We start from the raw sequence: 26,681 nt of genomic DNA on the forward strand, positions 1-26,681 counted from the left end.
GCCTGGGTGGCTCAGTCAGTTAAGTGTCTGCCTTCGACTGAGGTCATGATCCTGGGGTCTGGGATGGAGCCCCACACTGGGCTCACTGCTCGCTGGGGAGACTGCTTCTCCCTCTCCCCACCCCTGCCCCTCACTTATGCTCTCTTTCTCACTATCTCTCACTCTCAAATAAATAATTTTTCTTTAAAAAACCATATGCCAAGATTAATATATTCACACTCAATTAATTTCACACTTTTAACTAAAATTATCAGTCACAGGTTCTGTAAGTAATTTGTGGAAATAAGAAAGTTGCTTTACCAGGACACAGGTAAGAATGTTGCCCCTGTAAAGTTTCCCTAAGAAGTTTAAGATTCTCCATGGCCTCCTTTAAGACAAAACTATCCAGTGCTTCTTTTTCCAGCTATATATCAAATTGCAAAACTTTGTCTCTTTTGCTGTCACACTTTGCTACCGATTGAGATCTCTGATTAGCACACGAAGTCCCACTAAATTGTGCTCTGCTAACTCGGTACCTTTTATCATAATGGCAAACTAGAAAAGGAAGATCTCTGTGTGCTAATGCCTGTCCATATCCAATTTCTGACGGACCTCTCTCTCATTTTTATCTCCTTATAACATTTTCTATTTTCTCCTTTCTAATTCCTCTGGATTTAAGCACATGGAAACTTCCCTATTTTAGGAAGAAATACTAAACAAAATGGTGATTACTAGAGGGAAAATGGGCATGGGGATTACAGAATACACTTACTGCAATGACAAATAAAACAAAATAAAATAACTTTAAGAAAGAAAAAAGGAAGAATTTTTTTTATGTTATTGCTGACCCTTCCTCTTAGAGCTGGCCCCATGAGTGAGAGCTCTGTACTCTACCACAAAGAAAATGTCCTAGAAATGTGGGGCAAATCTAAAGGCAAAGTATAATGTGCTGATTTCCAGGAATATATTCTAATTCAAGCAAGTTGCTTGCTTTGATAAACATTTTTGGGTAGTATTTAAATTCTAAACAAAATAGTTATTGCAGAAGGCTTCTATGAAAAGGCAAAACCACACCAAACTAAGCAAGAAAAGAAACAAAATAACTCTTTTTCAAATTCATGTACACATGCACTCACTTTGTTTTCTTATTTATTTATTTGAGAGAGAGGGAGAGCACAGAGAGAGAAGCAGACTCCCCACTGATCAGAGAGCCTGCCACAGGGCTTGATTCCAGGACTAGAGCCTAAGGCAGACACTTAACCAACTTAGCCAGCCAGGCACCCCCACACTTACTTAGATGGAAAGAAAATCAGGAAGGAAAATTCCCCAGATCTTTCTTTGCCACATTCCCAGTAATGAAGGGTAACGAGCGGTGCCATTTCAGTGGGCATACCTCCAGCACAGGGTTTCTGAGATAAGCAGACAAGGACTAAAATGGAACTCAGTTCTTAGGTAGGTAAGGACAGGAAAGAGTCAAGTGGAGAAAATTCGGGTCTGAAAGGAAGGATCAAAAAGCAAGCAGTCATAGGCAAGGAAGCAGGGACCAGAACACAGGAGATCAACATCTCAGCCAGACTGCTGAGAACCAGTCCTGGGGGAACCTTCTTCCAGCCTCTGGCTCTTTCTTTATACAGCCTGGTGGGCATAAGAAGAGAAATTCCACAGTGTCAAGAATTTCTCACAGTTAGGGGGGAAATCATATGCCCTCCAAAGAGAGGAGGAAAGAGAAACCATAAGCAAGCCAAGGCACAGAAATGAGACTAATTAGAGGTTACAAAAAGTGTGTTTGATTAATAAGCCAGGTGTGTTTTGGGGAGCAGTAAGAAAAAAGGATTGAAAGTAGCAGCATGTTGAGACTTGAAAACTAAGCAGATAATTTTCAGTCTCCTAGAGAAGGGAATTGGGAACAATTAAAGGCTTCTGGATAGAGAAATTACAGTGTAAAAGTGCAGGAAAAGTTACAGAAAATAACAGTCTTTGGTTTTTAAGCTTCCTTACAGAGGGAGATTCCCAGAGAATGTACTCCAGATGGGAAGAGAAAACATATCTTGAGAAAACAATGTAATCAGAAATAAACAGGAGATGGAGACAGCCCGATCTACAGAATTCTGCATTGCCAAAGTTGACACAGTTACAGCGAGATGGGGGAAGTTGTTGGTTTTACATTTCGAAATAAGAAACAGAGCCATAGCAGTGAAAAATAAATGAGACATATATATTCATGACCGTCATGATAGAGAGTTGGCTGCAGCCTTTTGGAAACAATCATGTTGTTTTCCCAACACACCTACATTTTCATAGAAGCTGGCCTCTGCATCTGATTTAGAAACCCCAGTACCAATCCCTGTTCATTCCTCCCCTCTCCTGAGCAAACCATATATTCATGTTGAATCTCAGTTTCCCCATCTGTGAAGTAGGAGGATTGGACATAAAATTCTCACGGTCCCTTTCAGGGTCTAGATTCTTGGATTCTGTAACGCCACCTGATGCTCAGGACAGTACAAAATTTTAAAAAGGCACCTGTTGCTTACTATCCAACAGGAGTGTGTGTGTGTGTGTGTGTGTATAATATACTATATAAAGAAATTAAATACTTTTGAGAGAATTATAAAACAGATCATGAATACTGGTATAAGTCTATAGCAAAGCCCTGAAAGAAGATGATTTTGCTCCTTCCCTTCTCTCTTCAGGCTGGAAGCACTTCTAGCGGTCCAGATGAACCATCACAAGTAACAGAGAATGACACAGCACTCCTTTGTCAATAAAGCCCAGGACACACTGCCAGTTCTGCGCATTTGAACATTTCCAGATTCTCAAGAAACTGATAGCCATTAACATCTAGCTTCTTAGCATATGTGGTTCACCGTCTTGTTTTATCATCGCAATGTTCTTTTTCATGAGAAATATAGATATTCAAAAGGATCTGAATTACGGACCGAACTGCTCACACTGAGGAAATTTTTATTTCATAGGCTCAAAAGGAATTTCACTTTAGGATTACTTTATTCCATCATGTGGTTACACATAATAGATGAACGGCTTGGTAGATCTGAAAAGACCAGAAGCCAATGCCCTGTGGGCTATATGTAGGAAGCAGTTCCATAAAAATAATATTTTTAAACTAGCAATAAACATTTATTCTATAAATACTATAAAATGTTTTATAGAAACATTTATGAATAAAATAATATATATGTAACACATGTTTAGTGATATTTAAAAACATTTCTGTTTTCATTTTTAAAATGTTCCTTACATCGTAGCTCTATAATTCAAATACACTAGGAATAGGGAAAGATGCACACACTTGGGGGCACCTGGGTGTCTCAGTGGGTTAAAGCCTCTGCCTTTGGCTCGGGTCATGATCCCAGAGTCCTGGGATCGAGCCCTGCATCAGGCTCTCTGCTCAGCAGGGAGCCGCTTCCTCCTCTCTCTCTGCCTGTCTTTCTGCCTACTTGTGATCTCCATCTATTAAATAAATAAAATAAAATCTTAAAAAAAAAGATGCATACACTTGGGATTCAGAGTTAGTTCGCCTACAATGGTATCCCAGTCTACTTCTCAGACTTACATATTCTTGGATGCATCTTTTCACACTTTAGGACTTCAAGTTTAGCTTTGGTAAAATAGTAATTAAGTCAAGGTTAATAAAGTCTTCCTGACCCTCAAGTAAGCAGGTTATATTTACCGAGGAAGTTCGGGAAGTAAGGGAGTGGGGTAGATAATAAACATCTCTCACTGGGTGAGATTTTAGAGTCTAGAAAGGGCTATAACAAAAACAGATCCCTACCATACAGTAGTAAGTGCTGAAACAGAGATCTAATACTCAAAAGAAAGTGATATGGGCCCCCAGGGAGAGAATAATTAATACTGCCTAGAAGATTATATTGTCAAACATATTGCTGTTAATGGGGAATTCCATGAATAACAGAAAATGATTTTTAAACTGAAAAGTCTTAAGAAATACTAGCTTCTTTCAAATATAATTTAATAAACAAAACCAGAGTTAACTATTGGATATTTTTCAGATTTCTTATGAAGAGTTCATCTTAAAACATAAAACATTGTTAGGTATATAAAAATATACACTTAGGGTTTTTTTTTGTTTGTTTGTTTTGTTTTTGTTTTTTTGGTAGTTGAAAGTATTTCATTATTTCTTGCATGTCTTTGTCTAAATCAATGGATTAGATCCCAATATTCCTTTCACCTATTTTTTCATAGAAAATCCAGTTAGATTCAAGAATTCCAAATTGATGTATAATGTGAAAAAAAGGGCACCCCAATCAGTGACGTCTAGAGAATTCCTCTCGCTACCTACTTTGTAGTCACATTCATAATCATTTTTAGCTTCACTGTGTATATTCTATTGTAAGACATGCACCACCATAAGGCAAAGAAACCTATGTTATGGAACCAAAGCAGCCATTTGCATTGGAGACCCCACAAAACAAGAATTTCTTCTGTAGTACCTGCAGGAATATCTGTAACACAGGCACCTATAAATAGCACTGTATTATTTGAATGCCTCAATAAATCAGTTTGCAGACTCGCTCCGTACACTGTTACATCTCCTTGATACACTTTCTGCCTCTATGTCACAAGCTAACCTAAAAAGATTTGAATTATGTGTTTGCTATTAGCTCATTGCTTGACATTCCATATTTCTTATTGTTCAGAACATAAGAATATGCATGCTTCTACATTTTTCTAAGTTCCACTTATTGGTTAGTGTTATTTGAAATATAATATGAAAATGCACTTGACGAGTTACCCTGGAGGTGACACAGCCATTTGTAGAGAAGTATGAACATCATGTATTCATGGCAGAGCAATGTTCCCTTTTTGATTTGAGTTTTCTAATATCTTCAAATGCCACTGTACACCAATAACAATTTATTTTTTGGTGGCACAATTGGTCATGCAGAAAATATTTTTTTTCTGGATTTAAAAGAGCACATATATTCACACATATACTTTACAGTCGGCCCTTGTTCAGGATAGAATTTTCACATAGATTGAAGACATCCTGGACTGTGTCTCATTCATCTCTGAGGGTTCACACCCAGCAAAATCCCTGACACAACACCAAGGCTAGAGATGTGTTTGCTGAAGGATTAAACATGTCTCTTGAGTCCTCTCTTAGGATGAGAGCTGGTGGGGTTTGCAGACACAAACCCTAATCCCAGCTTCAACTGCAACAAAGCCTAGAAGGCTGAGTCCCCTTCCATTCCAGGAGAATACCACCCCAAAATACCACAGGGGATTGTATTCTGGGGTTTACTCCATCTATAAACAGGGTATACAATCCAGATATTGGGGAGGTAGCAGTATCTCTAAGAGATATGAATTGTGTCTTCTCCTGAAGTAGAAGCAAATTTAATGTGAGCAGCAACATTTTGTTGTTGTTGAGAATAATCCTTTACTCTGAGATGATCAGGGTAAATTTTGAAGAGGAAAAGAAAAATAATTTTGAGAGTATGGTGTGTGGTTTCCTCAAAGTTGTGCTTCTTAGGAACACACCACCTAAAAAAAAAAAATAAAAAAAAAAAAAAAAGGTCTTTCTTTCTATCCAAAACTACAGGGGTTGAATAAATAGCCTCTCCTTGCGGACTCTGCCTACATCTGCTCCACTTTTTACCCAAGAATTCTGAAGAGACCTGCAGAGATACTGTTTGACTCTATGGCACAGCAATAGAACTATCATGTAGAGAGATCTTGGTCAAGGTCAGTGTAACTATTGTGGTGAGATTCAGTAGAAAAGAAACTAACAACCTACATTATTTAATTTTCTTTCTCATTGGATAAAAGCTGTGACAGAGTGTGTGCAAGTTAAATGGTAGAGAGATGACACACATTTTCATTCCTATTTCCAAGGGTAGCAAAGATCGCAATGAAGGATAAATCAAAATGCATTTAACTGACACTGTTTTCCTCTCGGAGGGGAAAACCATTTTACCCTGCATTCTTATTTTATTGCTTATTGTAGGCTTAACACTACATGTTAACACATCTATTTGTCTCAGAGTTTTATCCATTTTCCTTAAGAATTTGATGCCTACTAAAATGTAAATGTTTCTGGAGAAACAGGATTGGAAGGTGCTATCAAGTCCTGAGAAAGGCTTTGAATACAAGTTTTCATGGGCATTGGGGTGAGGGTAGAAAAAGAAAACATGAAAATATGAGACATTAAACTTCAGAGACAATAAAATTAGGGTCTTGGTTAGAAGCAGGAAAGCCAATGTTACTATGCTGTAAGTTTGCCTTGGACTAGATCTGCCATGTAATTTATCTACATGTCTCTATGTCCACAAAACATCATGAATACATGTAGGCAGAGCTGGCATTTTTCTAACATAAATATCAAGAAATGAATTCTTAAGCTTATGCTGTATTTTAAAGATCTTTAAAGAATTTTCATAAAGATCTAAAACATCTGAATCTACACGGAATTTCCCCTTATATCTTATCCACCGCTCATACAACCTCTCAGTATTATAGATAAATTTCAAAGTACAACCAGATGGGAAACCGATGACTGAGAAAATTCAGGAGAGCTGGCAAATAAATGTTCTAAAAGATGCAAAATTTAATGATAAATGTGGGTGAAACTTGGTGTGAGTATAAAGACAACATTCTCTTAAAACATTTAGAGAGATCAGTTTCTACTTGTATATCCTCTAAGGAATCTATGTTGCTTTCATAATGTGCAGGAGTTAAAATTCAGCATGATCTCTATGTGCTTTGACTTTTTTTTTTTTTGTCTGAATTATATACGGTTGAGTCTAAAATGTTGGAAGTCAGATCCTTCCAATAACTGTGTGATAATTCTTCCTAACATGTCAGTATCTTCTGGTACATGAGCTTCAAAACACCAATGCCTGAATTCTATAGAGCAGCATAAGTAGGTCAGCATGGAAAACATGCAGTTGAATCAAATGCTGATCATTCTCTCAAGTTTTTAAATTATATGGAATTTTAAAATTTATAGTAACATAAAGAGCAATAATATGCTTTTAAAATGAATGGCAAACAGGTGATACATTAGGAGACTTTACCTGATCTATTTTTCATTCCTGAATTATGATTTGACCTAAAGAAGGATGTATCAATGTGTGTCCTGGAAAGTTTTAGAAAATTACAGAGATTAGTAGAAATTTTATAATGTGTCCTTTCTAGGGAGAATTCATATATATATTTTTGTTTTTGTTTTTAAATTTTATTTCTTTATTTGACAGACAGAGATCAGATTTATTTGACAGACAGAGAGGCAGGCAGAGAGAGACAGGAAGCAGGCTCCCTGCTGAGCAGAGAGCCTGATGCAGGGCTGGATCCCAGGACACTGAGAACATGACCTGAGCTGAAGGCAGAGGCTTTAACCCACTGAGCCACCCAGGCACCCCTATATTTTTGTTTTAATTGCATGTTCACATACACATACTCCAGGGCCCCAAGGTTTCCTATTTTCCAGAGCAATCATTTTCATCTCTTCAAGCTGGTTCTTTTGGAATTTATCTCTATTTCTTTCATTAAATAACATGCTTATGTTGTTATTTCCTAACTTTTCAGTTTTAAGTGTCTATGGACTTCCCCCTATGAAAGATGAAGGTTTCCTTCTCTTTCATCACTTCATCCCACCACACACAGACATATCCTTTCTGTCCCCACCCCTACCACCTTATTACCGTATTTATATCAAACCTCCCCTTGGATTGCTCTTCCATATTTACATCCTCATGACTATGTAAGTACTATTCACAGCTGAGTCAAGTACTTATGCTACAATAACTCTTCCTTTCCTGCATAACTTCTGTTTTCTTTAGTGACAATGTTGCCTTCTTTTTACATTAACATACAGTTACACAAATCATAATGTCTCTAATGAAAAGAAACAATCTTGTATTACCTAACAATGCCCCCAACTGTTTTGAGTAAAATGGCAGTGGAATTTATACAGATTTACTTGAATTTACTTGAATTTATACAGATTTACTTGACCAAGACAAAGGCATGTGACAAACTTTGGTCAGAGAATTTTCACCCAATTTGGATACATGAAAGGTAGGATCTGGGTACCCTACATTCACCTGTGCCTATAAAGCGACAAGTTCAGGGAGACTTACTGACTTTCCATTCACTCTGCACTTGTCATCTAGAGTCTGCCTTTAGTATCTAGATTTAATCAAGAATTACAGATTAGTTCATGGTTAACTGGGAAAGTGAAATGGAGGGAATCAGAGAGCATGATCAGATTGAAAATTTAACAGCCTCTTTATAAAACCAGAAGCAGGGACACCTGGGTGGATCAGTGGGTTAAAGTCTCTGCTTTCAGCTCAGGTCATGATCTCAGGGTCTTGGGATCGAGCCCTGCATCGGGCTCTCTGCATGGTGGGGAGCCTGCTTCCTCACCCCGCCTGCCTGCCTCTCTGCCTACTTGTGATCTCTGTCAAATAAATACATAAAATCTTAAAACAAATAAAATAAAAAAAAATAAAACCAGAAGCATAAACTTATAACCATGCTATACCTGGGAAAAATTTTAAGAACCATTTAGTCTAAAACAAATACTTAATATGAGGAAACAGAGTGCTTGACTCAAAGTCTGTGAAAGTGTATGTGCACATGTGTGTTTAATTTCCACTCTAATTTAACATGTAACATTGTAACATTCTAATGATATGTAGACAAATTACAACATGTTCTTTATAGTAAGTAACATGTAATTACATATTGTTCTCACATAAGTATAATTAGGCTAGAATAAAGGTAAAAAGATTATTAATTAGCATATAATAAAATTTTAAAAGTTCTCCAGATTGCTCATTTTTAAATTTATTAATAGGCATGGGCAACAAAATGGATTTTTCCTATACTATTAATATTCCTTGAGACAGGACCACATTGATAATCCAAACACCATTTTATTATTATAAAATATTGCTGGACTTGCTTTCAAGAAAACACATAAAAAAGTTTAATTGTCCTATCCTGTTGGAAAGCATGTTCTTTTGAAAATAAAAATAAAATGAATGAGGAAAAGCACTTCATCATTCCCCTGTTATTTCTATCAGCTCAGGAAGCTAGACTAAGCAATTAACCACCACATAAATACTTGGCTTTTCATGGAAAAAATAAAAAGCTCTGTTTCTTAATTTCTTGAGCAATATACTTAATAAGCTATATAGTTAAGTGAGTCTTGTAAGGCATTAACAGGAAAATTACAAGTACTATATAAATTTCTGCCTGAGTATCTCCCTACCATCAAGAGAAAAAAAGGATGCAGTATTAATTTCAGTGAGACATTACTAGACCATTTTAAAGACTGTGGTGTTTTATGGCTGGTGAAAAAGAAGAAAAACCTTCAACAAATGTTGCCAGATAGGCGATGACACCCCATTCACAAGGGCTGTCATATAAGGTTGGATCCTTATTAAAGGACTGATCAGTTAGTTGTATGGCCAGGCCTAAGTGTAAGGGCTAAGTGTTTAAGTATTGGACCAAACTACTGAGTCAAGGTTGTCTCTTTTCAGTGAAAGTGGGCAAAAGAAAGGGAGCAATCATTTGGTTGAAACTGAGAGAAACAATTGTAAGATGAACAGCTGAGAATCTAAGCGTAGTGGGAAAAGAGTATTAGGACATCCCAAGTAATTCAGTCTCTAGTTCTGAGGGGGCAAAGTCCGGTGGGAATGGAGCCAGGAGGGAATCAGATGCTCTAAATTTCAAATATGAGGACAAAATGGAATCCGCACCAAGACTACAGAATAAGGAGCAGAGGCATGGACCGAGGTCAGAAAAGTCATTAACACCGATAGAATTTGGGTTTCTCAGACCAAGACCTAATCATTCAGATCTTGATAGTGAGATGGTTCACCTTATGCTACTACATGCATTTTGGTCTTGACTGATGACAGGACTGTTTGCAAGCCCCAGGGTCTCACAGACCTGGGAGTGTATTTGAGAAAATAGAAAAGGAACTCATGGCTCATTTTCAAACACCAAGAAACCCTGCCTGTCATCACTGCTACCCACCAAATCAGATCACTGACTATCTGGTCCAGGTGAAATATGGGGCGAATAATAAGTGACAGGAATAGTTCTAGCCCCGAGGCCATTGTGCGATGGGCAATGACATGTAAGCAAATCATACAAATGCTGAGGTGGCAATAGTATGCTCCCTGTTTGAACTTTACATTCTATACCTAAATATTTACCAAGTTCAATATTTTTCTAACGTAGCACCTAATTTTAAACTTCTATTCGAGCCTTTATAGCTTGCTTTATTTAGGCCTTCATCATATCTTCTCTGAACTATCTGAATTAATGTCTAATGGGAAAAACAAAACAAAAAAAAGTTATAATAGCCGAGCTTTATGAATATAGCCACTTTCTACATTTTAGTGTAGATGAACTTTGTTCAGTTTAGTCTACATTATAGAAGATGCTGAATATCATTGTATCTGATGATAAGAAATCAAAACCTATACACAAGCTTAAATTAGAGTAAGGTGATCTAAGTGTCGAAAATAAAGGCTTTTGTGTCAATCATCCAAGAGATCGAGTCCCAGCTTTGCCATTTACCAGTTGTATATTCTTTGCTAATTTGTTTAACCCCTGTAATGCTTCTTTATGTTCAGCAGTAAAGTATGGGTAATAAAAGCACCAACTTCGTAAGATTGCTGTTAGGCTTAAAAAAGATAGACAAAGCATATATATGTATTATGCATGTATATGTATACATAAAGTATACATTAGTGTGTCTCTGTATCTAAAAACAATACATACATACATGTATATATATTTTGTATAGACAGATGCAAGAGGGACAGAGAGAGAAAGGAATCTTTCACAGTACCTGACATTATATGCCCTCACTACATATTATCTTTAGCAAGAGAACATCTTAAAAGTTAAAGGACATTCAACAGCTTTGAAACAAATTACAGGTTATTTGTAGTCAAAAGACTGAATTGTAGGCTTGCTAAATACATACTGTAAAGACTCTAACCCAGAGGCAGATCCATTTAAGAACCAACAAAATCACCAACTGTTTTTATCTTGGGAATTCCTCTAGTTCACCTCCCACCTTGAATGGAAATTCTCCAGCCTTCCTGATAGCCATTTAACCTCCACTTGGTAAAAAGTTTACTTTTTAAAAGAACTCACTGTTGACCAGTTCCACCAAAATGTTTCCATTATGTTGTGAGTGTTTTCATTATATTGTGTTGTAATCTTTAATGAGTTTTGCATTCCAAACTAGTGGCAGGGAAATGGTGATATAGGATAGAAAAAAATTATTCTTTAGTGTAAGTATACTTAGTGGACTTTCAGCTTTTCCTAACATCATCCTTTTAATTGCTTTTCTGGTTAGTGAGAAAAGCTAAGGTTTGAAGTAGACAGAAAGTGGCTTTGAAACCCAGCGGTGATACCTAAAAGCTATATAAACTTGGACAAATTACTTTCTCTCCAGCCTTCAATAATCTCATCTCTGAAATCAGGATGATAATTTCCTGATTAAGAAAGGAAAGAAAAAAGAATAAATCATGAGGAAAGAAATAAAACTAATGTGTTTGTCTGTTGTGCTCACCCAGCTTTATGGTGGGCATTTCAGGCACTATATCATTAATATGCATATTAAACAGATATTATCAATAATAGGGATGCCTGGGCAGCTCAGTCATGACTGTTGATCTCAGGGTTATGAGTTCAAGCCCTGTGTAGGGCTCCATGCTGGGCATGGAACCTATTTAAAAAATAGTAATTTTACAGTTAAAAAAATTTCTACAAAGGTTAAATAAATTCCCGACACTTATGAAGCTAGGAAATGTCCATATTTATCTTAAACCATTATGTAAGGACTTCCACAGGCAGATTTATGAGACTCTCTCATGGGAATGATTTTGTAATACTAGTCTTATAACTTACTTTTTAAAAAAACTTAAGAAAGAAAAATTCTCTACACTAATATATAAGTAACACCAATAAGTTCAATGAATTATGTTGACCTTTGCTTTTCATTGCTGTTATAAAATATAAAATAAGTCTTGGGACGGCAGGGTGGCACGGTGGGTTAAGCATCTGAATCTTGGTTTCAGCTCAGGTCGTGCTCTCAGGGTCATGAGATGCAGCCTCACATCTGGCTCAATGCTCAGAGCGTAGAGTCTGCACTTTCTCCCCCACGACTTGAGTGCTCTCTCTCTATCTCTACAATATAAATAAATCTTAAAAAAAATCTTTATGTTAATATTACTTTTGCATGAAGCACTTGGGAAAATTGCATGGTGATGGTTAAGGGATGATATGAACTGTACTTTATAAGACAAAAATACTTCCAATAAGTATAGGTTATCCCCCAAAGAATAAAAGCAATTATTCACTGAGAGGAAAAGAAAAAGATGGTCAACTGATTTCAACTCCTTTCTTAAAAAAAGGACATACTTGCAGAGTGAGGATATAATGAAACTACTGCTAGCTCAGGTAAGACTAAGATCCAGCCAATGACCTTAATCTTTCTGAGGTTCACTTTTTTCCTCTGAAAAGTGATGATCAAATCACCTTCCTTGTGCCTCTTGAAAGTATGATGTAGGTTTCAAATCATATAATATATGTGAAAGTTCATGAAAACTATGAAAATCTATTCAAGTACAAAGGATTATTATTAGTCATGCAGATAAAACAGCCATGTGTATATCTTCTTTCAAAAGTCTTGATACCTTGAAAATGAGCATACTAGGTACTATGCCAGGTGCCAAGGCCACACAGATGGATCAAACATGTTCCCTAAGTATTCAGGGACTCTATATCAAAAGCTTTGGACATATTCATACTCTTTGATTCAATAAATCCACGTCTGGGGATTATTTTCCACAGAAAAAAAAATCCTCAATAAGGAGCAAAAGGTCATATGAGAAAACTTTTGTTGTTTGGTTATTTGTAACAGCAAAAATTATTTGAAATGATACAATGATCAGTCATAGGCATATAGCTAAATTACATAGTTGTATTTTCTCAATGAAATATTAACACCAGTAAAATTAGGATTATAAAGATATGATTGGAAAGTGCTTTTGATCTAATGGTAAGTGGAAACAAGCAGAAGATTTTAAGTTAACTGTAATTACCAGTAGGTAAAATTTTATAAAGTAAATATTTTTATAGGGGAAAATAATGAAAGGAAATACACAGTTATCAGTTGTTGTTAACTTTGGTTGTTCAAAAATTCAAAGTGGGGGGCTCACTTCTACATTTTGTAACTTCCAATAGATCTTTATTCTGATGACTTTTATATACAATTATAGAGATAATCACATGATACTAAGGAGTGGGCTTAGTAATGGATTATATCATTGCTAATATATATAAAACTCAGATAATTTTAATATTCTCCTGATACTGTCTGTCATAAAAATCATAGAAAAAATAACATATGCCAAAAATTCCCTCAACAACTTAATTTAAAATACATAAACCATGCTTTAATTAATAATTCTCTAGGCTAGCAAATTAAAACAAAATACTTTTCTAATTTCTACTCATTATGTTCCCAACATTAATTTAAACTGTCCTGATTTCTCTTACAAAGTTAACTTTTATGACCAATGCATTCTGTCAAGATCAAAACCTAAATGCATGAAGAATTAACCTTGTACAATAATGAATTAACAAGATCTGAGAAAGATAAAACGAATCACTAAATGATTATCGTTAACAAAAAGTTCCACTCTGCTCCCTTATGGAGAATGATGGAACACTCTTTTATTGAACTCCATTATCCTAATGAGAAGATATTCTACACTTGATCATAGCCAAAAGGCTGGAGAAGATATTGTAATGACTTACTGCCAGTGCTTAATGAAGAGATTTCATAATTATTGAAACCACATCTGTTTGATTAATGAGTCTCTTCCAAGACCCATGCATCCTTGGCTATTTGGTAGGTGGCAGAAGGCACAGACTGCCCAGAAGCTCTGGTTTCTTTTTGGAGAAGGGAAGCCTTCTTCACCAATGGCAAACGCTGTTCTCCGTGGACTTTTAAGAAGGTGAAGTTTCTACTTTGTGCAGCCTTTGTTTAAATCTCAGCTCAGTTAGTTACTGATTAGTGTCCCTGGGCAGGCCACTTAGTTCTCTCTTGCCTTAGTTTCCCTTTCTGGGAAACAGAATGATATCAACCTCATAGTGTTATTGTGAGGATAAAACAAGATAATAAATTAAAAGCTCTTGGAATAATGCCTGGCATAAGAACTAACCCTGGGTACCTAGCAATGGGCATGTTTCTAAATATAAGGTGAAAATTCAGGAATCCACTTGACTCTTGATACTGCTACGAGTATCTGGTGATGATGTATCTAGTGATGATGGGATGTTTCTGTTAATGTTTCTACGCTCTGCGAAGGATTCTTCTCAGATGCTCTGACTTACAATGCCCTAGAACACACAAACTGGACATTCCAAATTTGTTCTAACAGACAAGAGACCAGAATAGGAAGTTGCACATTACATGTTGATTATTAAAAACAAACAAACAAAGAAAAAAACACATCATTACCATTTGTTTTACATAATGTTAAGTATTCTTTCTACAGAGGACCAATTCTTTCCATTGTTCTCAGCCCTCAATTCTGGAAGTAAAGGGGAGACTAAAAAGGTTTAACATAACCTATATTCTTAGGGAAACTATTCCACGTGCAAAATCACACTAGTAGAAAGGGCCCTGATACTTAACCTCCCACTTTTCCAAAGTATTCACTCACATAACTAGGCTCCCCCGGAAACACGCTACCACCATCAAAACTTATAAAGAGCCACGAGTTCTCCTGCACTTGGTAAGAAGAAAGGTAGCTCCAAAATTGGAGGTTTTAGTAAACTACATGAAACACCTGCAGAAAGATGCTGGCATCTTAAGAGTTTTGTCCTCACAACTCCGTTTTCAGACACTGAGAAAAGTAATTTGCTCCTTGAAATGTCAACGTCATAAAGTCCGTAGCACAGTGCTAAGTACAACGTGACAACCTGTAACTAGTACTCAGCACACAGTAACTCCTTGGTAAATACTTGCTAATTAAATGGGAAAAGCAGGTGAGCCAAAATCAGCATCTGATCTTTCTACTAATTTTAAATAATGAGAGGAGAATTAGCATTAAAATGGAAATCCTTGAATGTATCCCTTAAAATAAGGCTTACTTCCTTGATAATATTTCATATAGATCTCATTTAAGTTTAATCATTTGATATTTAACTAGGTTGTCAAGAATCTTGTTCAAATAGCATTTAAGATTAAATATATCTTTGATTGAGACAACTACTAATTTAAAGAAGAAAACTTTTCCTGAATTCTTGCAAACTGAAGTCAAAATCATTCACAATGACTCCTACAAGTTAGTGGTGAGGTAACATTTTCCAGACGGTTTCTGTTTCTGTCATGATTTGGGGCTTGGCTTCCTCTTGGTTGCACCTCCCCATGGTTGGTGCTTGAAAATATCAGGTCTACTCTATGTACATCATGTATTAGTACTCACTGAAGGCCATGTAATGTCATATTACAACTTTATTCACGTAATTTTATGCGGAGGGAGGTGCCATAGATGTTTATGATTTTAAGACAAATACTTAAGTCAATGCGTAGTCAGGAGTTTAGAGAAGATAGTGCATGACAATCGAGCCTCCAAAATGTCCTTCTAAAATGAATTTTTTTAGCTAAATACAAAAATATACATGTATAACTTGATCCAAGTGTCAGCTCATAATAAGATGCTTTTATAAACAAATTCTGGGGATGACAATTCTCCCTGGTGAAATAGGTCATGGTGTCAGGTTCAGAAAAAAAAGGGGTCTGCAATGTCTGCCAATTAGGTCCACTGATGGTTCAATTTTAAAGGCGACAAATGAGCCATCTTGTCAAGTCTCTTGTCATATAAATTCATCTGTATCCCCTCTGGACACTGACACTCATTCCCCATAATAAGAAGAAAGGGGAAATTTTAATTCTAATTCACGAGCATTGTTCTTTACTAATCAATTCCACTGTGTCCGAGTTGATAGCATATTGACTGATGTACCAGAGTTAATTCTGGATTTCAGATTACGAAAAAGAAGTATCATGCAATACCTATCAGAGTTTCAATGTAGAAAAAAATAAGAATTTCACTATTTTCAGCCAAATATCTCCCAGCTAAAAATTACCTAATTTCTAATGACTTCTGTACTTTAAAAAGATGAAAGCTATTCAACTTTCAGAATCTTGGTCTCCTTTTATGAGATCCAGACCATCACGTAATGAGAATATTAATAATGTCTTTCAAATATTTGGCCATTTGCCTATTTCTCCTGCTAGTTCTTAAAATCAGCGTGCCTAAAACAAATTCACAATTTTCAACCAAGTGCGGGTTCTCTTCCCAAATATTTTCATTATGGCACTGGTCCTTTCAACTGCATGTGTCAGTCATCTTTCATGTCTGTTTCTTCATTCTTCACACCTAGTAAGTTGCTGGTTTTTACTCTTTTCTCATTACGTCTTTTATCTCTTTCTCTTCATTCCTACTGAAATCGGTTCACACTTGTGCCACCATACCTGTAGCCTTCCAATTGCTCTCTCTCTGCCAGCATCCCCCTCTTGAGACTGTTCTAAGGACAATCTCCACATGAACCTTCCCAGTGTCCACGTGACAGTACCACCTTCTACTTCACGCGTTACAACGCCTCATTATTACCCTTTGGTCTGGAAAGGAAGACACCACATTACAGTTATATTCTCACCATATTCCACTAGTCATCTCCACCGTCCCCTGACTGGATTAATCTTGTCTATTCATCTATGAGCCAGAAAGACTCAGGGTGCACGTGCTGGTGGTCGGTCATCAGGAGTGGACTGCCAAGAAGTCCTTCTAGAGAAGACTATTTCTTTAACTATGACAGGAGCTAATAATTCTGGGGATCTATCTCCATCATAGCTGGTGGCTGCTTTGGAGAAATAAATATTATTTATTTATGTTATGGAGAAAGAGATAAATAAAAGGGAACTGCAAACGAAGCAGTCAGTAAACCATGAACGTAAAGGCAGATGGGAGAAATTTCCACAAACTGGCTCCCTGGGGCATTGCCAAAACTAGCTGAAATGTTTTTAATGCAGTCTAAAATGGGAAGCAAGAGAGTGAAAGCACATAATTATTATTGTTACCATTATCACTGCACTCCGTAATAGTGGTTTGTAAGGAGAGTTTATTATATGGTTTGCAAAACAGGCCAACTCTTCTAGCTAAGTTAATCACTTGCCGCCTGGATTATTGTTCTTGCTCATTGTTGGGTTTCTTCCTCCTGATCTCTTCCACTTCCTGACTCTCCTCCAGCTCTGTCCTTCCCACACCTATACCCTCCCTGTGCCTCTGTTCTCCTGTTTCCCACAATCTACTGCATCAACGTCCTGCCCATGCTCAGAGTCTGACATGACTTGCAAGTCTGTTCCAGTGTTTCTCGAATTAAGCTTGTACTCTGGGGATGCATGGGTGATTTCTCTCTCGCTATGCTCAGTCCAACATCAGAGATGTTGCTCACAGTACTTTCTCCATTGAAAAGAGTCTTCTGGCTTTTCACCATAGATCCATAGCCTTTGTTCTTTTAGAGCCAGTAAATATTCTTTGAGATCTGGCCTTTCTACCCTGTGTTTACTCATTTCCTCTGTTACAATTATTGGTAATACTCTATTAGCTATAAAATGTATTGACCCACTATGTGTTTCTGAAACACCAAAAATTTCATTCAAGTGTGATACAAGCTAGTCATGTCTAGGTACCCATCTCTGCAATTCTCCTGTCGCTCATAACAGCACAGCAACGGACACACACTGAGCCGTCAAAAATGACTTGCATTTGATTTCTAAAGTAACCTGAAAAAGAAATGCTTATGGATTCTTTACTGTTTCATATAAATAGCATACTTAGGATTGTTTTACTTTTCATCACACTTTGATTGATTCTTTTCTTCATGGAATATGAACTCATGGTTAAAAGCTCCCTCTACTGGTTCTCATGAACATATCAGAAAAAAAAAAATTCTCCAACATATATTTCCTAAGACGTGGTCGTTAACCTAAACAAATTTCAGAAAACTCAATGATGTTAATAGCCCCCTTTTCCTTCTGTGCTTTTACTCACACGATCCAGTGTCTGTAAAAGTTATGCTACAATAGTTTGTAATCTTTTATTTCTTCAAATGAAAACTTTGATTTTTCTTCTGTTCTGTACTCTGCTATGCCTCATTCTGGAGACCCATTTCATGTGTACGAATGCTAGCACTTCCTAGGAGGCGCTCTAGCAGAGTGATACAGATCTAAAGTTCTGGAGTCAGGCCTCCTTGTTCTACACTGGCTGCACCCTTTATTAGCAGCAATTAACTCGGTCAAGTCGGTTAATATCTGTTCATCTCACTTTCTGCATGAAAGAAGTGGGGATAACAACCTATCCACCATTGCTGCAGGTTTCAAATGTCCAGGCAAAGCATTTAGCACCAATAAGCGTCAAATCTTCAGGTGCTTCCTCAAAAGCAGAGAAGGAACACACACACTCAACTAAGTATTTTTTCACAGTCTTTGACTTTTTTTAAAAAATTGTTTTCATTCTCTGAATTTTGCTATGTTTCTGTTGTCAAAATCTTTATATTCTTCCCAATGTTTCTCATGGTCTCATTTGTGTTGGCTTCCATATAGTTATTTCATTTTATAACAGTGTGGTAAGAACACTTTCCATGAGATCTACCCTCTGAACGCATTTTTAAGTGGACACTAGTGTTGTTATCTACACACACAGTGCTGTGTAGGGCTCTGGAATGGAGGCACCCTGAATAATTGAACTTGTTATCCAAAAGAATAGAAATCAGAATCTCAAAGGAATATTAGCACTCCCATGTTCATTGAGGCACTCACTGTTCATGATAGCTGAGATGGATAGCGTGAATGTCCACGAATGGATGAAGAGATTTAAAAAGTGGAATAGAACTACAATGAGATATTATTCAGCATTCCAAAAGAAAGGAAATGCTGTAATATGGTTGAACATTCAAGGCATTATGCTAAGTGAAATAAGCCAGTTACAGAAGGACAAATACTACATTTTTTTACCAATATGAGGTTTCTAAAATAACCTTTCCCATACTGTTAGGTGTTTTCCAATGTACTTGCTAGATATCACCAAAAATGGCTCACTCTCTGTGCAAGAGTAATTGATCTATTCCTTGCATGAAACATAAAGTAGATTGGCACACACTTTCATGAGTCTTATGTATTTGTCTCATTACATTTCATTGATATCACTGAACAGCCTTTCAACAAGTATGAGTTGATTTAATGGTTACTGGATTTCAGGATCATAGCTGCCAACTAAGTCACCTTTCCTTCAAATTATAATCCTTAAATTTGAGGACGTGTTTATAGATCTGAAGTACAGTTGACCCTTGAACAACATAGGTTTGAACCATGCTTAATGTTCGGATTTTCATGCAGTATGGTATAAATGTATTTTCTCTTCCTCATGATTCTTTTTCCTTTTCTAAAAAGCTTTATTTTAGAAAGAGAAGGAAAGAGAGAGCATGTACATGAGTGGGGGGGAGCGAGGGATAGAATCCTCAAGCAGACCCTCCGCTGAACGTGAAGCCCCACGTGGACTCGCTCCCACAGCCCATGAGATCATGACCCAAGCTGAAACCAAGAGTTAGACACTTAACCAACTGTGTCACCCAGGCAACCATTATGATATCTTTAATAATACTCTCTCCCCTAGTTTACTTTATTATAAGAATAAAGTCTATAACAAACACAATATTCAAAATGTATGTTAATCGACTGTTTACATTACTGGTAAGGCTTCTGGTCAACAGTAGGCTATTGGTAGTTAAGTTTTTGGATAGTCAAAATTATTTGTGGATTTTTAACTGTGTATGGGTCAATGCCCCTGGCCCCCATGTTGTTCAAGAGTCAACTGTATACAGTTTATATAATATAAAGTTTAGAGTATGGAGCCCTGGAGATGGAAGCTTTTGTCCCATAACCTGTCTGTCTTTGGCAAAGTTATGTGACTTTCTGCCTTGGGTCTTATGCTTATTTCTATTATTTTCATACAATAATCTATTAAAATAGATTATTATACAGTCTGGCTTGAAGCTCTACCTTTTATCTAACAGATAGCTGAAAATATCTGTAAACATGGATGAGCAGCATGGGTAAAATTAACCTGGGGTATTATCACAATGTATATTCAAGTACATATGTGTTTCAAACTAAGTTTTTAAAAACTTTAATTTATAATTATGTTGATTGGTTTTTCGGTAAAAATGATATTCCAGATATTTATATTTTTGGCCTATCAATGGTGACTTATCATGATACAGCTAAAAAGATTAAAAAGAAGGAAAGGAGAATGCTTTCCACATCAGTCCCAGATTGTTGACATTGCTCACAGTGAAGGTCATTTCAACTGCAATTGGTTTTGATCTTCATGATATTTTGGAAACATTTCAGCATATTTCCAAAGACTGTTTCAAATTTAGATTTCATGGTTAAACATCTGGGTTTCTTTCTCGGTCCATTTAGCTGCATTTAATATATACACCCTCTACTCCTTCAGAAAATAAAAATAGATTTTGTGATAACTCAGGAGGTAAAAGATAACAGCATTATACAAAATGAAGGGGTTTGGGTGACTTAGTTTGGATAGCCAGCTGTAATTCTAGAAAACAGAGTGAGATTCCTTGAGGGAAAGGATATGATACACATTTTTAACATCACCTCTAAGGACAGATTTCAGAATTAGGGAGTACAACTGAAATTCATTGCTCAAATACAAGTAATATTATCATTATGTAAAATTATTTAGTAGCTAGTATTACAAATCTTGCATGGTATGGTCCTAAATACTTTACTTTGAGTTCTTGCCATTCAAGTAGGCCATATTTTAACCTATTCCCTTGACACAGGATATACTAACTTATGAAAATTATTTACTGTCTAAATTTCATGTAACAGTTACAAAGACTCAGCTCTAGAACTTCATGAGATAATTTACCCTGCTCATTAAACTGTTACTCTTTCCTACTTAGAGATTTTGAACACTTCTGTCTTCAGATGTGGTTTATGCTTTTATCTTGTTATTTTTTAGTATTAATGTAGTTACTAAATTCAGTACTCTGCATGCCTTCTTTCTCCTATGGTTACTACTGACTTTAGGTGAATATCCTACTATGCTTCTTAAAAACTATTTTAAAGTTCTATATTTTTATTTTAATACTTTATCCCAGGGCAGTTTTCCCTTTTTTTGATTAGCCTTTCATAATTTTCAAATTATAGAGCAAATTCATGTCTCGTATTTCCCAGGTTTTGAGCAATTTTGGTTGCTGTATTTATGTGTGGGCTGTGTGGAGCCTTTATACATATCCCAGGTTATGATCAAAGAAACAGATGGGGGGCGGGGGGCACCCAGGTGCTTGAGTTGGTTAAGCCTCTAACTCTTGGTTTCAGCTCAGGTCGTGATCTCAGGGTCGTGAGATTGAGCCTCACATTACTTTTTTATTTATTCGAGAGAGAAAGAGAGAGAGCAAGGTGAAGGGCAGAGGGGATGGCAGAGAATCTTAAGCAGACTCCCCACTGAGCCTGGAGCTTGGGGCCTAATGTGGGGCTTGATCTCAAGACCCTGAGATCAAGACATGAGCCAAAAACAAGAGTCTAATACTTAACCAATGGAGCCATCCAGGTGCCCATGACTACACATTTTAATGATTCAAAATCAACTACTAGTAAGCAACAAAACTTTTTTTAAATAATAATTTATTCACTTTAGGAAAGGGTAATAAAATGAAATAATTCTCAATTTTTTTTAACTTCTTTTCTGTGTAACAGTATTCATTGTCACACCCAGTGCTCCATGCAATACGTGCCCTCCCCAATACCCACCACCTGGATCCCCCAACCTCCAACCCCCACTCCCCTTCAAAACCCTCAGGTTGTTTTTCAGTGTCTATACTGTCTCATGGTTCTCCTCCCCTTCCAATTTCCCTCAACTCCCTTCTCCTCTCCATCTCCCCTTGTCCTCCATGTTATTTGTTATGCTCCACAAATAAGTGAAACCATATGATAATTGGCTCTCTCTGCTTAACTTATTTCACTCAGCATAATCTCTTCCAGTCCCGTCCATGTTGCTACAAAAGTTGGGTATTCATCCTTTCTAATGGAGGCATTATACTCCATAGTGTATATGGACCACATCTTCCTTATCCATCCATCCATTGAAGGGCATCTTGGTTCTTTCCACAGTTTGGCGACTGTGGCCATTGCTGCTATGAACATTGGGGTACAGATAGCCCTTCTTTTCACTACATCTCTATCTTTGGGGTAAATACCCAGTAATGCAATTGCAGGGTCATAGGGAAGCTCTATTTTTAATTTCTTGAGGAATCTCCACACTGTTCTCCAAAGTGGCTGCACCAACTTGCATTCCCACCAACAGTGTAAGAGGGTTCCCCTTTCTCCACATCCTCTCCAACACACGTTGTTTCCTGTTTTGCTAATTTTGGCCATTCTAACTGGTGTAAGGTGGTATCTCAATCTGGTTTTAATTTGAATCTCCCTGATGGCTAGTGATGATGAACATTTTTTCCTGTGTCTGATAGCCATTTGTTTGTCTTCATTGGAGAAGTGTCTGTTCATATCTTCTGCCCATTTTTTGATATGATTATCAGTTTTGTGTGTGTTGAGTTTGAGAAGTTCTTTATAGATCCTGGATATCAACCTTTTACAGAAACATCGACCAGTGGAACAGATTAGAGAGTCCAGATATGGACCCTCAACTCTATGGTCAAATAATCTTCGACAAAGCAGGAAAAAATATACAGTGGAAAAAAGACAGTCTCTTCAATAAATGGTGTTGGGAAAACTGGACAGCTATATGTAGAAGAATGAAACTTGACCATTCTCTTACACCGTACACAAAGATAAACTCGAAATGGATAAAAGACCTCAACGTGAGACAGGAATCCATCAGAATCCTAGAGGAGAACATAGGCAATAACCTCTTCGATATCAGCCCCAGCAACTTCTTTCAAGATATGTCTCCAAAGGCAAAGGAAACAAAAGCGAAAATGAACTTTTGGGACTTTCTCAAGATCAAAAGCTTCTGCACAGCAAAGGAAACAGTCAACAAAACAAAGAGGCAACCCACGGACTGGGAGAAGACATTTGCAAATAACAGTATAGACAAAAGGTTGATATCCAGGATCTATAAATAATTCTCAATCTTATTTGTAATATGAAATCTTGGTAGTTCAAACAGGTTAGAGGAATGATTAATTGAAATGACTTTAAAATCTAAAGTCAGATTTTTACAGAGTTTAAAATTTTAATTAAAAAAAGAATTTAATGTATGACTTGAATGTTAATTCTTGTTCTTTTGGCTTTTTAGATATACTAATCAAATAATTCAATAAAATCAACAAAGAAAATGACCAAAGGACAGAGAACCTAAGAAAACTATGCTTTCTTCCCAAATATTCCATTTTTATGGAATGATTCATGATTTCCTGGATAAATATTTATACCAATGGTAATAGGCAAACTTGATGTTGGCCAAGTTTGCAGTTCTCCCAAATTCAAATGGCTAAGGGTCTGCATTCTTGAATGTTTGACAAAAATAAGTAAATGTCTATTGCCTTGGATTTTTGAGACAGGAGCTATTTTTTGAAGTAGTCTGTGAATCTCATTAGAGACTCTTTTCAGCCACAATAAAATTCCTATTCTTAATCCCAATTAAGATCTTTTCCATTAATGCACTGTGATTACCAGTGAATGGCAGTTTTTCTAATTAGGTTATCCACTTTTGAAAATGTAGCTTCTCTTTCACATATCTTAAATATTTTTTTTCGTATGGTGGTCAAATCAACTTTCAAGAATGAATGGAAAGCTATCATCTGAAGAATAGCATGGATAAACATTTATTATAAATGCACTGGATTTCTCCTTCTTCTAAGAGCCACAGAATATTATATAACAACAATAACAATAACAACATTCAGGAAACAATGCCAACAAGAGAGAAAAATGAAACTTGGTTAGGTAACTGACATAAAATATTTTCTTTTTTCACTGACTTGATGGATAGCAGCAAGGAACACATGATAAATTCTGAGTTTAACTAGAACATCAAGGTGGGCTCATTTTAGGTTGAAGCAAATTCACAATATTTTATAAAGGGAAAACAAGTTTTAGGGTATGTGAAATGGTGTTTTTGTGTAATGAGCTCTTTATTACCAGTGTTAAATATAAAAATGGTACCTGCTTTGTGGGATCAAAATAATGCAATTTAAATTGTGTGAGGTCTGTCAAAAAAATTTGAGGCCACTCTTAGAAGACTATTTTGAAATTTCTCCATTAAGTTTGAATTCCAGCACTGACAATTCATAAAGGAAAGCACAGAATTTAACTTATGAATTTCTGGTCTCTGTACCAAGTGCATCTACAGGGTAATTCCGCCACTGGGAAAAACTGTAATTCAAAGTGGGCAATCAGCACTAAATATCATAGTGTTTTCTAATATATTTGGATGCTTGGATAGATCTTTAAAAAATCTTAAAAACAAAAACATGACTATTACCAAATATCAAATAACTATTGAAAAATAAAAACTAAGGTATATACCCTTGCATATTTAATCAACAACTGATTTAATGCATTCTAGGTTCTAAGCCCTATGCTATTGAAAGCACGCTGGGTTTCAATGGTGAGCAGCACAGAACCCAAAGGAACTTCTGCAAATGTGTTGAAACAAACACCAGGCACAAGTGCTACTTTTCTACTTTCCAGACCCACCCACCTTTCTGCCATCTAGCTCCATAAAGTTCCTTGCACATTCTCAGTCCAGGATTTTCCAGTATTCTTCAACTGAAGACACTAATTTCCAGGCTGCCAATCTGATACTGTAAATTATACATCAAAAGCCTCCAGATCATTTTATGAATTTAGGAAAGGCTTCTGACTCACTCTCACTGTACTGCTCGGGTCTTTGAAGCCAGATCTCTTGGGCTCGGCTCTAAATGTTCCTTCAGCATGGAATCAAACTTTGATGGAAATAGAAATATTCACGTAATTCCACATTTCCCTGTGATCCATTCCACAATCTGGTGACTCTGGCACTTTTGGCCTGTTTCTTGTCATAACCTGTCCAACTGCACTATGAGACATCACTGGCTAGGAAGCCATGAGTGCTCTTGTGTTATCTGGACACAGTGAGGCTTAGAGAACTTTAGTTTCCATCTCAGGTGCCACTCACTAGTGATTTGACCTTTGGTAAATCACTTAACCTGCCCAACGTTCAGTTTTCTCGTGGGTAAAATAAAAGTTTGTACTACAGGCTCTCTGAAGTCATTTCAAGCGAGAAAATGTCACGAGTTTATGAACACAATCAACAGTAGACTTCTGCTATCTTAGCACCATCCTGGTTTGGCTTCATGGATGGAAAATACCTTTAAAAATAAGTTAGCACTGCACACGATGAAAATAATTATTATTTGTCAATGTGGTAAACATTGAAAGGCAAGGTGTGGAAGGCGATCATTAGAAGTGGGGAGCAATACAAACAATAAAAAAGAATGACAAGGAGAAAGCATCCAAGTGAGAGACTTAAGAAAATCACCAAGTCCATGAAAAAGGGAGTGGGGATTCTACTGAGCAACTGTTAATCACTCATTAGGGAATGGTCACCGAGCCCCAGTGTGCTGGGGCACAGTTCTGGGTCCTGAGGGCACAGCTGTAATTCGAACAGATGAGGGCTTTGTCCTCGTATTTACACAGTGGTCAGAGGAAAAGGAAGGGACAAAGGTAAGGAAATAAAGAGACTATTTTAGATAGTAATAAATGGGGAGTTGTAAGAAATAAACTGAATTTAGGCATTGTATTGCATTGGCAGGCTCCTATAGACAGGATGGCCAGGGAAGGCCTCTTTGAGAAAGTAACATGAAAGTTGAGCCATTGGTGATGACAGAAGACCACCCACACCCCCTCCTCAGAGGACAGCCTTCCAGACAGAAGGTATACAGCGCTGGAGAAGACAAGATCAGAACAACGGGACAGGCTCAAGGTTAGAAAGAATAAAGGCATGAGTGTGGCAAGGCTACAGTCAGCAAAGGACAGAATGCAAAAAGACCTGAGGATAGATGCCAGTGGAATCCAATCTTCCTGAGGAATGGGAAGAAGTTGGGATTGTATTCTATTTCAGTGTAGTATGGAAATTTTAGGCAGACATCAGATGTTTTCCAGAAAGGAGGTGATATTATCCATTTACCTCTGAGAACACCAGTTCAGCTGCTGAACTTGGGAGGAGACCCAGGGATTCCCAGAGTGGTATAAAATAACATTCATGGGATTTGTGTTGAAAGGTTAGCACAGCTGGGTAAACGAACGTGTTCAGCAACTCATAACTACAGTGAAGTCTTAAGGTTAAGTAAAGTAGGAAGCATATGCCAGAGGAGGGCAAGAACTAGGAAACATTTGGTCATGTACGCATATTTGCAAATGGGGGAACTGCCTGTGTCCCTGCATTGTTAGCAGTAGATGGGACTTTTTTCAGGCACAGAACCAAGCCTAGACTTCAACCTGCTTCATTTTCCAAGGTAGCATGATCACGTCACTTCAGTGGCTTCAGTGAGGTCACAAGTTGCAAGCTTCCAGCTGTAATGGTTTG

General features: G+C 36.9%; 1 protein-coding gene across 1 annotated transcript in view; it reads right to left on the reverse strand.

Moving 5' to 3' along the window:
• Window positions 1–26,681, reverse strand: part of CNTNAP2 (contactin associated protein 2) — a 1,928,204-nt gene that overhangs the window by 1,373,693 nt on the left and 527,830 nt on the right. The window lies entirely within an intron of this gene.

The sequence above is a fragment of the Lontra canadensis genome, unplaced genomic scaffold (assembly GCF_010015895.1).
Source record: "Lontra canadensis isolate GAN:19392208 unplaced genomic scaffold, GSC_riverotter_1.0 scaffold2, whole genome shotgun sequence".
Lineage (NCBI taxonomy): Eukaryota > Metazoa > Chordata > Mammalia > Carnivora > Mustelidae > Lontra > Lontra canadensis.